The 12,246-nt window shown below is 45.0% G+C and overlaps 1 long non-coding RNA gene across 1 annotated transcript; it reads right to left on the bottom strand.

Moving 5' to 3' along the window:
* Window positions 1-1,675: 1,675 nt before the first annotated feature.
* LOC142741623 (uncharacterized) lies at window positions 1,676-11,783 on the bottom strand. Its single transcript, XR_012881207.1, has 3 exons — window positions 11,419-11,783; window positions 4,156-4,215; window positions 1,676-2,242 (listed from the first exon to the last, which is right to left on the bottom strand). It is a non-coding gene; the product is annotated as an uncharacterized LOC142741623 (long non-coding RNA).
* Window positions 11,784-12,246: the final 463 nt, after the last annotated feature.

The following is a 12,246-nucleotide window of genomic DNA, read 5'->3' as shown; positions in this document are numbered from 1 at the left end:
ACTGATGCTAAATCGTGCAGTAAGTTTATACCCACCGGTAACAAAATGGCTAGAAATAAAAGGAGACCAATATGGAGGAATAGGGAATTACTGAATATAATAAAACAAAAACAAAAAAGCATTCAAAACATTGAAGGCTGAGGGCTCAGCAAAAGCATTCCAAACTTACAAAGATCGCAATAGAAAATGTAAAAATGAAATCAAGTTAGCAAAGTTATCTATAGAAAAACAAATCGCTAACGACATTAAAATAAATCCCAAACATTTTTATAAATATATTAACTCAAAAAAGAACAAATCTGATAATATTGGCCCTCTTAAAGAGAACCTTTCACCTGCCCATGCATGTGTAGCTGAGTGCAGCATGTAACAGTCAGGGCTTCACAAACACTGTCTCCCTTTAAATTTTTTCCTATCTTCCTCCGTTATTTACATATCGGTGCCGTTATATTTGGCGCCCAATATGTAAATAAGCCCCTGAACTGTCAATGGCCGTTTCTATCTAACTAAATGGCAAGGGGGCGTGATGTCTTCGCTCTGACACTGTCCGTAGCTGATTGGACAGTGTCAGGGCGGTTTGCGTTGTGTTCCCTCCCGCGAGAACACACACAGACTGGTGGTTCTGCAGAGAGCGCTCTCTCAGTTCTCTTTAAAGATGAGAATGGGAATATAATTGTAGAAAACAAAGAGAGGGCTGAGATATTAAACGCGTATTTTTCCTCTGTTTAATGAAGAGCTGCCAATACCAGATATTCAGGGGGACAGTAATAAAGGTTCCCCACCCAATATTACTTGCTTAAAGTGGTCTTCCCATGAAGGACATTTATGACATATCCACAGGATATGTCATAAATGTCAGATAGATGTGGGTCCTACCTCTGGGACCCGCACCTATCTCTAGAACGGGGTTCCCTAAACCCCGTTCTAGCTTTTTGTGCTCACTCTGACTCCTGGCCACTTCCTGATTACACGGTTCGGAGATACAGAAACAGCGTTACTCGCTGAGCTATGCTGTTTCCGTAACTTCTATAGTAGTGGATGGAAGTTCCGGAAGCAGTGTAGCATGCGAGCTACGCTGTTTTTGTAACTACTATTCAGTTCTATGGGAGTTCCGGAAACAGCGTAGCTCAGCGAGTTAAGCTGTTTCTGTAACTCCCGACCGCGTAATCAGGAAGTGGCCGGATGGTAAGCTTCTACTTTATATGGATCTTCATTCTCTTTTAATATAATAATGATTATTGCTTCTTTCATTGATTCTGGAAGAGATCCTACATGGTAAGCCCCGTTGAATACCTCCATCAACTAACTCAGTAATACATCTTGATATTGCCTATATATCTCAAAAGGTCCATCGGGCCCAAGAGGATTGTTTAAGTGCATTTGATAGGGATAAAGGCTCTTCTAGCTGATCGTGTTGGTCAGCAGTGAGAGTGGGGAACAAAATATCACTATATATATTGTGTATAGTCACATAAAGCGATAAATATAATCATTTTAAAAAACAAAAACAATAAAAGTAATGCTAAAAAAACACAATTTTTTTGCAATAAATAAATTGTATTAAATACAAGTCCAACAACTCCACATAATATAGTACTTTTATAAAGAAATAAAAAATTTGTGGATTTTTGAAATTTTTTTTCTAATTTTTCCCCACAATAAAAATTCATATAAATTAAAAGCTAAGATATGTGTAAGACAAATTGGCGCACAAAGAAAGTATAAACTCTTCCTACAAAAAACAAGGAATTATACGGCTACGTCATCCTAAAAATAAAAAAAGTAATAACCACCGGAAAGGAAAAAGGCAAAATAAAAAATATTCTTCATGTTTTCAAAGACGAAAATTTGGTGGATCCTGAATGGTTTTAGCACTCCGCAATCTTATTGGCTATTCTGCTGTTTTATTTTCAAGGATCAGACATTTGGCTCCTGGGAAATACACTGGATTTATTGTTCTGGATTCCACCATATTGCAGTTATTGACGTACTGGTCTTCCAGCTGGTCATACGACCTTGACCTGATAGCAATAACTAATACTGAAACTATAAAAAAGGAAAATATGGCTATAAAAACCATTATGAATGTGACTGCTCCAACAGTGTCCTCCTGGTTATCTGTCCCCTCTTCTCTCTTGGTGAGGTTCTGATGTACCTCCTGAAAAGCTGTGTGAAGCAAAGACTTGACAAAGGTCTCCAGTGAAGATGTCAAGTTGCTGGATTCTGACATTCCAAGGAAAAACTTTTTGAAAATAAAAAGATTAAAAAAAAACATTAGTCAAATGCAATCTCTGATTGCTACACAATATCTCCCTGTGCCTCCTCTTGGTACAAAGATAACACACAACTTCTTTCCATGGTTTTATCCTATTACGACATGATTCTAATTCACTATTTTAATTACTTGGTGGGAGGAATGTAAAACAAGTCTGTGTTCATGGAGAGGCAGTCTATTGTATAGCAGAGAAGTTCCTGTAACAATTTAAGTACATGTAGCTAAATGTGTTTAAATGGTGGTAACCCCAAAAAGTCAAGGGGTTACTCGGCAACCTGAAGTACCAGAGCTTGCATGAAATTGAGCTGGCAGTTAAATACAGATGATTTGCCATAAATGTCTTACAGGTAGGGGTCCTAGCCCTCTATCAGGAGAATGGGGTCCCTAAACCTATGTTCCCACAGGCAAGGCAACCAGCATGTGCGACGCCACCTTCCCACCTGGATGCGGCCACCGCTGGTCACCCTTTTAACTAAGGGATTAATAAATGTTTCCTTGAGAATAAAACACAACTGGTAATCAGTTTTAGGCTGGGTTCACACGACCTATTTTCAGACGTAAACGAGGCGTATTATGCCTCGTTTTACGCCTGAAAATAGGGCTACAATACGTCGGCAAACATCTGCCCATTCATTTGAATGGGTTTGCCGACGTATTGTGCAGACGACCTGTAATTTACGCGTCGTCGTTTGACAGCTGTCAAATGACGACGCGTAAATTTACTGCCTCGGCAAAGAAGTGCAGGACACTTCTTTGCAACGTAATTTGAGCCGTTCTTCATTGAACTCAATGAAGAGCAGCTCAAGATTTACAGGCGTCACAGACGCCTCGCATAATACGAGGAGGAGCATTTACGGCTGAAACTAGGCAGCTGTTTTCTCCTGAAAACAGTCTGTCATTTCAGCCGTAAAAGCCACTGCTCGTGTGCACATACCCTTAGGGTATGTTCACACGCTGAGCCAAAAACGTCTGAAAATACGGAGCTGTTTTCAAGGGAAAACAATACCTGATTTTCAGAAGTTTTTTGAGCAACTCACGTTTTTCGCGGCTTTTTTTGCGCCGTTTTTTTGGCCGTTTTTGGAGCTGTTTTCAATAGAGTCTATGAGAAAACGGCTCCAAAAACGGCCCAAGAAGTGCCCTGCACTTCTTTTGACGAGGCTGTAATTTTACGCGTCGTCTTTTGACAGCTGTGAAACGCACGACGCGTAAATTACAGGTCGTCGGCACAGTACGTCGGCAAACCCATTCAAATGAATGGGCAGATGTTTGCCGACGTATTGGAGCCGTATTTTCAGGCGTAAATCGAGGCATAATACGCCTCATTTACGTCTGAAAATAGGTTGTGTGAACCCAGCCTAACTGTATGTAGTAAGCTGATCCTAGTGGTGCTTTCATGAAGCCAAAATGTTATAATTTTGCCATCCAATGTAAAACCCAGTGTAAGGGCCATTTCACACACAGTTTTTTTACACGTTATTTGATGCGGAAACCGGATCGGAAAACACGCCAAATAATGTCCGAAAATACCTCCCACTGATTTCAATGGGAGGCAAAGGTGTTTTTTTCCTGCGAGTGGAAAAACCATCTCACGGGAAAGAGAAGCAACATGCCCTATCTTCGGGCGTTTACATCTCTGACCTCCCATTGACATCAATGGGAGGCAGATAAAGCGTATTTCGCTGCATTTTTGACCGCGGCGCTCAATGGCCATGGGCAAAAACGCAGCAAACGGCGTGCAGGCAGATCAAAATCTGACTCAAAATTCCAGACGGAATTATGAGACAGAATTTTCTGCCTGCAAAAAACTCTGTGTGAACATGGCCTAAGTATTATTTCTTGTGCATACAATCTTCCATACACTGGCGATGAGAAGAACACACTTCTGAAGTCTTTGGCATTCTTTCACTTGAAGAAGTTGTACGGTGGCTTCCAAAGTTTTACTGCAGAAAAGGAGAAAAAGAAAAAGCAGCTATGATGAGTCAAGAATCAGTATATAACATGTTAAGATTAAATGGCCATCTAGGTTACACAAAAAGAGTACTACAAAAGTATCAATCAGACATACAGTACTGTGCAAAAGTTTAAGGCAGTTGTGGAAAAATGCTGCAAAGTAAGAATGCTTTCAAAAATAGAAGTGTTAATAGTTTTTTTTTTTTATCATTTAACAAAATACAAAGAAAATGAACAGAAGAGAAAACCAAAATCAAATCAATATTTGGTGTTACCACCCTTTGCCTTCAAAACAGCATCAATTCTTCTAGGTACAGTTGCACAAAGTCATGGATTTTGTAGGATTATAGTCAGGTGTATGATTAACCAATTATACCAAACACATGATAAAGATAATAATTTTCATATGTTGGTTGAAACACAGTCATTAACTGTAATAGAAACTGTTGTGTAGGAGGCTTAAACCTGGATGAGAAACAGCGAAACTCTGCTACAAAGGTGAGGTTGTGGAAGACCCTTTAATGTCACAGGTCCACCATGGCAAGAGTGAGCACAGCAACAAGACACAAGGTGTTCTACTGCATCAGAAAAGTCTCTCCCAGGTAAAGATTTCAAAGCAGACTGGGGTTTCAAGATGTGCTGTTCAAGCTCTTTTCAAGAATGCCAAAGAAACGGGCAACATTGATGATGTAGACGCAGTGGTGGGCCAACGAAACTTAGCTCAGCAGATCAAAGACACACCATGCTTACTTCCCTTTGAAATAAGAAGATGTCCAGCAGTGCCGTCACCTCAGAACTGGCAGAAACCGGTGGGACCCATGTACACCCACCTACTGTTCGGAGAAGTCTGACCAGAAGCGGTCTTCATTAAAAAGCCATACCTTCGACGTGGAAACCAGGTCAAGCGACTCAACTATTCACGAAAACCTAGGAACTGGGGTGCAGAAAAATGGCGACAGGTGCTCTGGACTGATGAGTCAAAATGTGAAATATTTAGCTGTAAAAGAAGGCAGTTTTTTCACCGAAGGGCTGGAGAGAGGTACAATAATGAGTGTCTGTAGGCAACAGTGAAGCATGGTGGAGGGTCCTTGCAAGTTTGGGGTTGCAAAAGAAGTTGGGGATTTGGTCAGGATTAATGGGGTCCTCAATGCTGAGAAATGCACGCAGATACTTATCCATCATGCAATACCATGAGGGAGGCGTCTGATTGGCTCCAAATTTTTTTCTGCAGCAGGACATCGACCCTGAAAATACAGCCAATGTCATTAAGAACTATCTTCAGTGTAAAGAAGAATAAGGAGCCCTGGAAGTGATGATATGGCCCCCAAAGAGACCTGATCTCAACATCATCGAGTCTGTCTGGGATTACATGAAGAGACCGAAGGATTTGAGGAAGCAACATCCACAGAAGATCTGTGGTTAGTTCTCATAGATGCTTGGAACAATCTCCCTGCCGAGTTCCTTCAAAAACTGTGTGCAGGTGAACCTAGCAGATTTGATGCTGTTTTGATTGCAAAGGGTGGTCACAACAAATATTGATTTGATTTTAGATGTCTCTTCTGTTCATTCACTTCGCATTTTATTAATTGAGAAAAAAAACTATTAACACTTCTATTTTTGAAAGCATTCTTACTTTGCAGCATTTTTCCACAACTGAATACAACTTTTGCGCAGTACTATATATAAGAAGATTTCATGATAGTAACATAAGATACGCTATCTGGCCAAAAGTATGTGGATATTTAATTCCAAAATCATGGGCATTAATATAGAGTTGGGCCCCTTATTGCAGCTATAGCAGCCTCCACTCTTCTGGCAAGGTTTTCTACAAGATTTTGATGTGTCTGTGGGAATTTGTGCCCATTCAGCCAAAAGATCATGATGTTGAGGGAGAAGGTCTGGCTCACAATCTGCCTTCATATTCATCCCAATGGTGTTGGATGGGGCTGAGGTCAGGGCTCTGTGCAGCCACTCGAGTCCCTTCACATCGAATTCCTCTCACCAGTGGCGTAACTACCGCTGTAGCAGCCGTAGCGGCTGCTACGGGGCCCACGGCATGAGGGGGCCCGTGTCGTCCGCCGGCACGGGCCCCCACCATCGTCGGAGGCTCCGCTAGCAGCCGCTATGGCTGCTACAGCGCGACACCACTGAACACTACGGCAGAGCAGGGAGGTATCTCCCCGCTCTGCCATTAAACAAAAGACATGTATCCCCTATGTACAGGATAGGGCATACATGTGTGATCGCTGGCAGCGATAAGGAGAACGGGGGACTGAAAGTCCCCTGAAGTTCTCCATCACAAACCTCGGACTTCCGGGGTCTGTGTCGGCAGCTCCGTAGAAATGAATGGAGCGCCGGTCGCGCTTGTGCGCATGCGTGACCAGCGCTCCTTTCATTTTTATTGAACTTTGCAGACGCCGGAAGTCAGAGGTTAGTCATGGAGAACTTCAGGGGACTTTCAGTCCCCCGTTCTCCCTATCAATGCCAACGATCACACATGTATCCCCTATCCTGTGGATATCCTGTGGATAGGGGATGCATGTTATTTGTAGGACACACTGTAGGTCGCATTTTTTTGGGGGGTTGGGGACGCTGTATGGCGTTCCCTACAGGGGGGGCTGTATGGCGGTCCCTACAGGGGGGCTGTATGGCGTTCCCTACGGGGGGGCTGTATGGCGTTCCCTACGGGGGGGCTGTATGGCGTTACCTACGGGTGGGCTGTATGGCGTTCCCTACTGGGGGGGCTGTATGGCGTTCCCTACAGGGGGGGCTGTATGGCTTTCCCTACGGGGGGACTGTATGGCGTTACCTACAGGGGGGGCTGTATGGCGTTACCTACAGGGGGAGCTGTGTGGCGTTTCCTACAGGGGGGGCTGTGTGGCGTTCCCTACAGGGGGGGCTTTGTGGTGTTCTCTACAGTGGGGGCTGTATGGCGTTAGCGCCATACAGCCCCCCTGTAGATAACGCCATACAGCCCCCTCTGTAGATAACGCCATACAGCCCCCTCTGCAGATAACGCCATACAGTCCCCCCTGTAGATAACGCCATACAGTCCTCCCTGTAGATAACGCCATACAGTCCCCCCTGTAGATAACGCCATACAGTCCCCCCTGTAGATAACGCCATACAGTCCCCCTGTAGATATCTATCAATGCCAACGATCACACATGTATCCCCTATCCTGTGGATAGGGGATGCATGTTATTTGTAGGACACACTGTAGGTCGCATTTTTTGGGGGGGTTGGGGACGCTGTATGGCGTTCCCTACAGGGGGGGCTGTATGGCGGTCCCTACAGGGGGGGCTGTATGGCGTTCCCTACAGGGGGGGCTGTATGGCGTTCCCTACTGGGGGGGCTGTATGGCGTTCCTTACAGGGGGGCTGTATGGCGTTCCCTACGGGGGGGCTGTATGGCGTTACCTACGGGGGGTTGTATGGCGTTCCCTACTGGGGGGCTGTATGGCGTTCCCTACAGGGGGGGCTGTATGGCGTTCCCTACGGGGGGCTGTATGGCGTTACCTACAGGGGGGCTGTGTGGTGTTACCTACAGGGGGGCTGTGTGGCGTTTCCTACAGGGGGGGCTGTGTGGCATTCCCTACAGGGGGGGCTTTATGGCGTTCTCTACAGTGGGGGCTGTATGGCGTTAGCGCCATACAGCCCCCCTGTAGATAACGCCATACAGCCCCCTCTGTAGATAACGCCATACAGCCCCCTCTGCAGATAACGCCATACAGTCCCCCCTGTAGATAAGGCCATACAGTCCTCCCTGTAGATAACGCCATACAGTCCCCCCTGTAGATAACGCCATACAGTCGCCCCTGTAGATAACGCCATACAGTCCCCCTGTAGATAACGCCATACAGCCCCCTCTGCAGATAACGCCATACAGTCCCCCCTGTAGATAACGCCATACAGCCCCCCTGTAGATAACGCCATACAGTCCCCCCTGTAGATAACGCCATACAGTCCCCCCTGTAGATAACGCCATACAGTCCCCCTGTAGATAACGCCATACAGTCCCCCTGTAGATAACGCCATACAGTCCCCCTGTAGATAACGCCATACAGTCCCCCTGTAGATAGCGCCATACAGTCCCCCCTGTAGATAGCGTCATACAGTCCACCCTGTAGATAACGCCATACAGTCCCCCCTGTAGATAACGCCATACAGTCCCCCTGTAGATAACGCCATACAGTCCCCCTGTAGTTAACGGCATACAGTCCCCCCTGTAGATAATGCCATACAGTCTCCCCTGTAGATAACGCCATACAGTCCCCCTGTAGATAACACCATACAGTCCCCCCTGTAGAGAACGCCATACAGTCCCCCCTGTAGATAACGCCATACAGTCTCCCTGTAGATAACGCCATACAGTCCCCCTGTAGATAACGCCATAGTCCCCCCTGTAGATAACGCCATACAGTCCCCCCTGTAGATAACGCCATACAGTTCCCCTGTAGAGAACGCCATACAGTCCCCCCTGTAGAGAACGCCATACAGCCCCCTGTAGATAACGCCATACAGTCCCCCCTGTAGATAACGCCATACAGTCCCTCTCTGTAGATAACGCCATACAGTCCCCCCTGTAGATAACGCCATACAGTTCCCCTGTAGATAACGCCATACAGTTCCCCTGTAGATAACGCCATACAGTCCCACTCTGTAGATATCTACAAAGCAGATCTAGCAAATCAATAATTTCACCAACTGATACTTGGTATAGGTGTCATCCTATGACAGTGCCATGTGTAAAGTCACTGAGCCCTTCAGTACGACCCATATTACTACCAATGTTTCTCTATGGAGTTTGCATGACTGTGTGCTTGATTTTATGCATCTGTTTGCAATGGATGTAGCTGAAAGACCTGAACTCAGGAATAATAATATTTTTGACCATATAGTGTAGTTATCATGGAAGAAGAGGGACATAAGTCCCTCTAATGCAAACTACTTTCTTGTTTTGTTGATCCAGAAGTCAAAAACTCTAATAAAGTAGAAGCTGACTGTCCACATATTAGTGGAAAAAATTCCAAATATGACAATCAGGATAAATCCCAGAATCAACAACGTGTCTCCGGTAATCTAGTACATATAACCCATAATATTATTACATCCAAGAAACAGGCCGCTTTTAAACTCTTTCAATAACTCAACCATCACAACATCCTAGAACAGCGCGTTTCATAGTTTCACTGCTCTTACAGTAAAGAATCCTGCGGAGGATTCAGCATACTACTGGGAGGAATGAGGACGTTTTATACAACTTTAAATAACTGATCCAAGCCAACAGTGAGCTTTCAATGGTGAATAAAGTTGGCCTTGTAGGTTTACATGATATTCTTAGTTGAACATCCACATCTTCTGTCATTTCTGAACATGGTGCCACATGATCTATGTTGACTTTCTTTCTTGGATAACTCCACCTTGATGGATAGTTCTCACAATGTTATCATCTGACATGTCTATATTACCAAGTTGAGTCCCATTATTATGACCACCAGCTAATATCCAGAGTAACCGCTGTGTGCAGCACGGACAGCAGCTAGACGGGCCGGGAGTGACTCACTAAGCTGCTAGTCTGTTGTCTCAGGTTTCTGGCACCATGCTGACTGCAGTGCATCCCACATTTGCTGGAGGGTGAGTGGGGAAGGATCCATAGAGCGAACAAGACGATCAAGGTCCCTCAGATGCTCAATTGGGTTCATGTCTGGCAAATTAGGGGGCCAGGGAAATACTTGGAAGTCTTGGTCGCTCTCTTCCAACCAATGTCGGACATTTCTAGCCGTGTGACATATCGCATTGTCTTTCTGGAAGATTCCATCTGCTCCAGGGAAGACAAACCGCATGTATGGGTGGACGTGATCTGCAACGATGGATTCATACCCAAATAAGTTCAGAGCCCTCCACATGGATGAGTGGCCCAGAGAATGAAATAAAAAAGTTCCCCAGACCATAACGCTGCTGCCACCGGCTTGTTTTGTTCTCGGATGTTTCTCGTCTGACGCGCCAACGTCCATCCAGTTGATGAAGCAGAAAACTTGACTCATCGGAGAAGACAACCCTTTGCCAATGATCGGTGGTCCAATTCCGATACTGCCGTGCAAATTGAAGCCTTTGTGCCGATGCACCTTTGTTAGCATAGGAGCAGTGACTATCCGTCTGCTTCGGAGCCCCATACGCAGTAGGGTTCGCTGAACTGTTGTTTTAGACACACGTCTGGTAGCTCCCTGGTTTATTTTCACTGTGAGCTGCTCCACTGTAGTGTCGTTCAGACCTTGGGCACCTTCGTAGCCGATGTTCACGTTCACATCAATGGCACGTGGAGCTCCGCAGTCTCCACATCGGTTATTCCCAATGGTCCCATTTGTCATTTCCTGATACACTTTCATCACAGCAGCACGCGAACCGTTCACAAACTGCGCTGTTTGAGAAAGACTTCCATCGTTGGCCCAAAAGCCAATAATCATCCCTTTTTGCAACTGATAAATCGCCCCTTATACCCATGGCAACAACGAGTGATATGTGTTCAGACACCATATCGCACACCTTATACACCCACCAAGCCCACCACACATCACTTCCAGTATGGACTACGCTCTGCCGACGTCGAAAGTAGGAGGTGGTCATAATAATGTGACCATATGGATATAAGTGGATATTTCCTTAAATCCGTGGTCTAATAGTATTAGACTATAGTTATTTGTCCTGAAGGTTAATAGGGAATCTTCCTTATTACTTTCTGAAGTAACATCAGCTACTTCAATGATCTTTGAGTGACCTTGAAACTATCCAAAAGCAACACAGTCACTTCTAGAAATAATATACATAATTTAGTATCCATTGCAATTACTTGCAAATATACAGGTTACAGATTTAACCTGAGCTTGTCATTTGGCACAACTCGCTATAATATCACAGTGTGTTATTGGTATTTTTACATAGTGCTGCATGTAAAACAACCATCATCTTAACTCACAATGCACATACAATGCAGCCCCAAAGAGTTAAATGACAAATTCGACACTGCTACATCTGTAAGACAATAAATCCTCAGCCATATAAAATGACATGAGACAGGGATTTCCGGCAGGCTCTGATTTTTAACCCACTGAAAAAAGCCACAACTTAAATATTATATCTCCCGAGTCGGAGCCGCTTAGTTCTCCAATCTTACCTTTTATTATAATCACTTACCCTGCGATGAAGGCAATGAAGTCTTTTCTGGCTGTGCTCGCAGCTCAATGTGGAAATGTGGGTGTCTCAATAATACTTAGATGCCAGGCAAAAAAGGAATTTCCAGGAGTACATATAATCCTCACATCACACGGCTAATCCCACACTTGATACCGTTTAAAATGTTGGGACAAAGCGCTGAATGCGTTTCACGGGTCAGGAGAGCTTCTTAAGTACATACATTAAGTCAATAATGACGAGCATCTTATTCTAAATGTTCTGCCAGTGAAGAGATTGCTCAATGGGCTCATTCGTCAGGGATGTTATAGAGCATTTCCACCATGAGTCAGAGTCTGGCAAAATATAATAAGACGTTTCTCAGTTATATCTGTTTTTGGGGAAATTGGGTAAATGGGGCAGTGTTCCCTGCACAGCGGGTGACTGGGAGCGCCACTTTGCCGGGAAACACTGAGCACAAAGCTAGCGCTGCGGCCCCTTTAATCTCAGGATACATCGGGGTCCTAGCCGTCGGACCCCCACAAATCAATAAGTGATGGTATATCCTAGTATTGATGGTATATCCTTTGTTTGATGGGGATATTCCTTTGACAGGATCTCATAACAATCTTGTATGTATGAGCGAAGGCCAGGTATGTGTTCAGGGCCGGTTTTAGGGGTGTGCGACCTGTGCGAGTGCACATGGCGCTGCACCCTCCCAGCATGTAGGGGGCACCACTGGTCTCTGCCTCTGCTCTGTCCTCTGCTCCTCGCTACACACACGGAGGAAACAAGGGCTGAGGAGCAAGAGCAGAGGAGGAAACTCCGCCCACAGCCCGTCCTGCAAGAAGC

Source organism: Rhinoderma darwinii, chromosome 2, assembly GCF_050947455.1.
Source record: "Rhinoderma darwinii isolate aRhiDar2 chromosome 2, aRhiDar2.hap1, whole genome shotgun sequence".
Lineage (NCBI taxonomy): Eukaryota > Metazoa > Chordata > Amphibia > Anura > Rhinodermatidae > Rhinoderma > Rhinoderma darwinii.
Note: the sequence above shows the minus strand (reverse complement) of the source record. Positions and strands in the feature narration are given on the sequence as shown.